Here is a 6,000-nt window from a genome sequence, read left to right on the forward strand (position 1 = left end):
AATTATTAGGTGAGACGAATGCTTCTAGAACATATTTATGAAGTTGTTTGAAGAGTATTAAGAAAATTGTGCGTATTTCTCTATTTAACGCATATATATTCTTAGTACAAGGTACTTATTTTCCTTAATAAATTGTAACTAAACAGTTGGCCCCACTACGTACATGGGTTTGCGTGGAGATGGTGAGCCACACACCATGAAAACATGGTATGAAATGATGGGCCCCATCCAAGCTATGCATAAGGTGGAAAAATATTTCACAATAGGAAAAATTCAAAAAACTAAGGCCAATAATCCGTTAAGACTCAAATCAAATTTCAAAATTTGTTCGGTATCCATTTAGTATAGTACCAAGACCATGTGGGCCACCAGATGATTGTTTTACAAGATCAATGGTTTTGATTTCATATACATGTTTTCCCTGTTTAAACTCCAAGATTCTTTTTTTCTTTCTACAGTTGATCATAAAAATTAAAACGTTGACTTTGGAGGGCAATTTTATAGTAACTGTTACAAAATAATAGTAATTTATTAATTACAAAAAAGTTAAAGGAAAGTTGTCTTTATCCTAACTTTGCCACACAAACCCTTCTCCTTTGCGCCTAATTTTTGGCAAACAAACAAGGGGGCGATCCTAGCCAAAACCCTGAGGCCTTAAGGATTTTTTTCGAAAAGACCAACTCAAGGGGGGCAGCTGCCCCCCTTATGCTACATGTGGCTCCACCCCTGTTGAGGGGTACTCCATTTTAAGATTGAATATAGCTCAATTGTTTGTTTTCAAATTTTTCGTGGAAAATTTTGGCCGCCTTTTCAGAAGAGTCATCCATTTTTAGAATGCATTATAGCTTAGTGTAGGCTTTCAAATTTTCCGTGGAAAATTGTTGCCATCTTTTTGGAAGATTTAATATATAGTGACACATGAGGTAGAGCAGGGGCGGAGCCACACGCAGCATCCTGACTAAATTTCCATAAGTCCAACTACCCAAAAAAATCATAAGTCTCTTTCACTTTGGCCAATCCTAACTACACGTGAGTCCAACTGATAAATATCTCTTCCTATAAAAACAAAGCTATTTGAACACTACCTCTCATCCAAAAGTGTAAATACCAAAAATACCCCCCACTTAAATTTTCGTCCCACCTTGATAAAGAGGGGAGTTTTTGTCCGTTCAAATTTGACTCTGATTATGGCTTTTTAATAAAGCCTATAAATAGATTAACTTGTGGTTAAACAAACCCTAAACGGTTGTGCAGCCCTAGAAAGAGAAATCAGAGAAAGAGAAGAAGCAGAGCAAGGAGATCGTGATTTCAGAGTCGAAGCCGCGAATCCAGGTAAGATCTATGAACTATGAACTATGAAAGCCGCAAACCACTATTAGACCAGTTCGTGGTTGTGTTCGTTGACGACATTCTGATATATTCTAGAAGTCAGTCTGACCACGAGCATCATTTGAGATTTGTCTTAGAAACCTTAAGAAAAGAGAAGCTTTGTGGAAAACTGAAGAAATGTGAATTCTGGCTTGACTCAATCTTCTTTTGGGGTCATGTGGTCTCTAAAGACGGTGTCTTAGTAGACCCAAAGAAGATTGAGGCAGTAACATTGCGGAATAGGACGAATAATCTTCCTGAAATTCGTAATTTTCTGGGATTGGCAGGATACTACCGCCGTTTTGTTCATGACTTTTCACGTTTGGCTGCCCCTTTTACCCGTTTGACATGAAAAGGGAAAACATTTGTTTGGTCTGAAGATTGTGAAAAGAGCTTTCAGGAATTGAAAAAGTGGTTAGTTTCTGCTCCCATCCTAACTTTGCCTGTTAGTGGAATGGGATTTGTGATTTACAGTGATGCCTGGAATAAAGGCTTAGGATGTGTGTTGATGCAGAATGGCAAAGTGATTGCGTATGCTTCACGTCAGTTGAAACCTTATGAAGAGAATTATCCGACTCATGATTTGGAATTGGCAACGGTTGTGTTTCCCTTGAAAATTTGGAGGCATTATCGGTATAGAGAACTGTGGGACCCGATCCCGAGAGATTGGCATGTGCATTTTATGATTGATTTAATTCATCTTTTATGTGAACTTGGGATCATTGAGGCAATCCGAATTCCACACAAAAGAAACTGACAGAGTCGCCAATGTGGGATCTAGGACCCATAATTAACCAAAAATCTAGACTCGTTACCTGGTTACAAGAATGGAAGGTATGGGGAGTTATCCACCACATGCACCATTCATGCCCGATAATCGGTCTTCGATTCCAAAAGCTAACTCTTTTAAATTTATTTTAAATGGCTCATTCAACTCTCTGTTAATGTGCTAACTACGGGACATGCATCCTATAATCTAATTTCAATGTGAATCCTAAATGTGTATCTTGATTTCCTAATTTATCTGGATTCAATCTAAGTGAAAGTTCTCCTAAAATTCTAATTTCATGGAAAATCCTAAGTGATTTGATTAAGCATTTACAAGAAAATTAATATACAAAACCCCACATTTGTTGTGGAGCCGACTCGCGGTTGGTATGCCATCAGACATCCAAGCTGCCTACGTACCCAAGCCTCACTGGGATCAGAATCGACGTAGTTCGGTGCACCTAAGCTAACCTACTTATGCCTAACTCAACTAAGACACCGACCTAGACGGGATTGACTGTTTCAACAGTTTTAAGAGAAGTTATTTAATTCAAGTTGAGGATTTTATTATCTTAGGATTTCATCTAGAATGCTATATGATTCTTATCTAAATGCAAGTTGTTCCTTAGACTAATGCAGGTTAGCCTACATCCTAGTTTACTAGGCTTGTCCTAGGAAAAGATTGGGTGACTAGTGTAACTAGACCTATTGCACAGTTGCTATACATAGCAAACGTCCGTGATGAGGCTGGACTCCTAACTCCAGGGCTCCTTAAAACCTAAGACTCCCTAAAACCTAGGACACGACCTGACACCAGTGTTCCTAAATTGGGCTCTAATGGTTCTTATATCGGAAACCATAATCCAATGGTTCCGAAAGACTCGAGACAAATCGATTCAAGTTCTTGAAGTTAATGAATTTCATATTTCAAGGATTTTCAGCTTCTTGGCATTTAACGATGACCAATGGCTCTAGGGTTCACCAATTTCGGCCCAGAATAGCATCCAAGGAAGGGAATCGTGCACTCTTTCCTTGTGCAATTTAATACTTAGGTTATAGCACCTTATTGCTTGGCATATCTCAGGATTTCTGTGGACAGTAACCTCGGAGCCAACAACGTGCTATAGCTTAAATATTCAAATTGTCAAAGATCGAGTGCAATTGAGATACGATTATGGATGCACTGGCCATTTTTCCAGGAAAATCTAAAGATCCTAAGATTTCTGTTTCAATGGATTAAGGAATTAATATGTGACAGAGATTTAAGGTTCTTTAGAGATTTTCGGATGAATTTCAATTAATTTCAATATTTTAATGGATTTTAACAATTTTAAACCATATGAGTGATTTTACAAGTGAAACTGTTGCAAACGAATTCGAAATGAATCGAAATTTCTACAGCAGCAAGATATGATGAAATATAGCATACTGGAAGATTTTTGCAGATTTTTACATTAAGCTCATATTTAATTTTGATTTAACAATTAATTGACCAGATTACAAAAATAACACAAAAACTACTAGAAATTGATATCTAAATTCAATGAAATTTCTACAGTAGTAATATATGAGTAAAAATAGCATGCTGTGAGATTTTCATGAATTGTAGAAACTATGTACTATCAATTTCAGATTTTTCAATTTTCAAACGAGATTATGAATTAACACTACCCCCCATATGAAACAAGCTCCAAATTACTTAAAAATTTTACAGCAACAAGAAATATGAAATTTAAGACTACTGTAAAAATTTTGAGAATTTTATCTGTGATCGGATGTAAGTACAAATTCCTCCAAAATCTGATAATTTTTAAAGAAAGCGTAAAATAATATACCAACCCAATTCTAAAAATTCTCACAAATTCATGGTAGAATGTACCAGTATCATATTATTTTTGCATGAAATTTCATTAATTGTGGAATTCGTTTAGTATATATTTTATTTTTCTTCGTCGAAAAGATATTTTTGAAGAGTTTTCTATTTTTAAAACACGATTTTCGAGAAAATTACGATTCCGGAAAACGTCCTCCAACCTTGTTCTGATGTGATGAACACAAGAAAAATTTAAAAATCCAAAAAATAGATCATCCTGAGATGGCTATTTTTTCGAATTTCGTAATTTCTCAGCCAATATTTTAAATAAAATTCTACTCTTCGCTCAAATTCTAAAAAACCGTTGATCCAATGTCCGATCCGATACGATAGTTATTTTAATCTATTTAAGTACAACATCGTATTAAATTTTGGGACGAAACGGATTTGAAACACTCATGCAGATCATGATTTTTTAGTTCACACGTTCAATATTGAATTAAATTTAATTAAATGCTAAAAACCATGCAAAATTCATAAAATATACCAAATAATCTTGGAAAAATCCGAAAATCGAGCACCTACCTGTGATAGAAATCCTTGTCGAATCTGAGACCAAAAAAAAATCTGAAAATATCCCGCCGATGTGCGATCCGCTCCGCCTTTCTTCCTCTTTATTTTTTTTTTCTTCTTTGCTCTCCTCACTGTGAATGGGGAGAAAGAGAGAGAGAGAGAGAGAGAGAGAGAGAGAGAGAGATCGAGATCGACAGAGAGGGAGTGGGATTGGCAGAGAGAGAGAGAGATAGAGATGAACAGGACGAGAGGGAGTGGGAGGGTGACCGAAAGAGTGAGAGGGTGGGAGAGTGAGGGAGTGAGACTGAGGGAGGGTGAGAGGGATATAGAGAGAGTGAGAGAATGAGAGAGTGAGAGAGTGAGAAGCTTGAGAAACCGAATGGGAAAGATGGAGAGATGAGAGGGAGAGTGCAAACAGAAGTTGAGAAGAGATTTGTAAAAAAAACAGGGGGTGGAGTGGGAAGAAAAACAGAGCGTGGAGAGTGAGAGAGAGAGAGAGAGAGAGAGAGAGAGAGAGAGAGAGAGAGAGGGAGAGGGAGAGGGAGAGAGAGAGAGAGATAGAGATAGAGAGGAAGAGAGAGACAATAAACGTGGAAACAAAAAAAAAACAAAGCATGCGATGCTCTGTTTTTTTGTTTCACGTTTTTTTTTTCTTTTATTTAAAAAAAAAAAAACTGCTGTTGGGGAGTCGTAGATGAAGGAGAGTGAGGGAGAAGAGTTAGAGGGGTGGAGAGGTAGAGAGAGATCTGTGGAGAGTGGGAGAAATGGAGGGAGCTGTCCCTCACTCCTTTCTTACCAGAACTGCCGTTCTTGAGAGCAAAAAAAATCGAGTTTTTTTTCTTTTTTTTTTCCCAGCAGAGAGCCTCGAGAGAGAGCTTCGATCGAAAAAGTTTCTAATCCTCTCTTTTTTCTCCTTTTTCTTTCCTCCCATGGGGAGAAAGATCGTTGCTTGCCAAAAGCCTCTCCAGATTCTTTCCTCTTTTTTTTTCTTTAACAGCCAATACATTCTATTGCCAGCTCTTGCCCAAAATTTTACTCTTCTAAAATAAGAACCTTGCTGTTTATTTCCATGCATATACATGCATGTCTTTTTCTTGCTTATTATGCAAAGAGAGAAAAGCAACAAATTTCAGTATATTCACTTTCTAATAATCCAAAGTGGGCTGACCGATTATGCATGGGGCCCATTTGGAATGATCCAAACCATCCATTGCCGGGCCTTCATGCAAGGTGATCTCGATCATCCATTTTACGAGCCACTAAGCGAGTAGGTGGCACCTCAAGGCCATTTTCATGGGAAGATCTAAACCGTTCAATCTTGTGGGCCAAAAAAATGTAAATTGGTCGCGCTCATTAAATCCATTCCATGGGATGATCCAAATGGTTCATTTGGTGGACCACGATATAAATTGGATGCTGCCCTCCTTAAGTGAGATAATCCGAACGATCCACTTGATGGGCTTTGACATGAATTGGCT

The sequence above is a fragment of the Tasmannia lanceolata genome, unplaced genomic scaffold (genome assembly GCF_043159265.1).
Source record: "Tasmannia lanceolata isolate RefF3 unplaced genomic scaffold, GAP_Taslan_0.1 ptg000018l, whole genome shotgun sequence".
Lineage (NCBI taxonomy): Eukaryota > Viridiplantae > Streptophyta > Magnoliopsida > Canellales > Winteraceae > Tasmannia > Tasmannia lanceolata.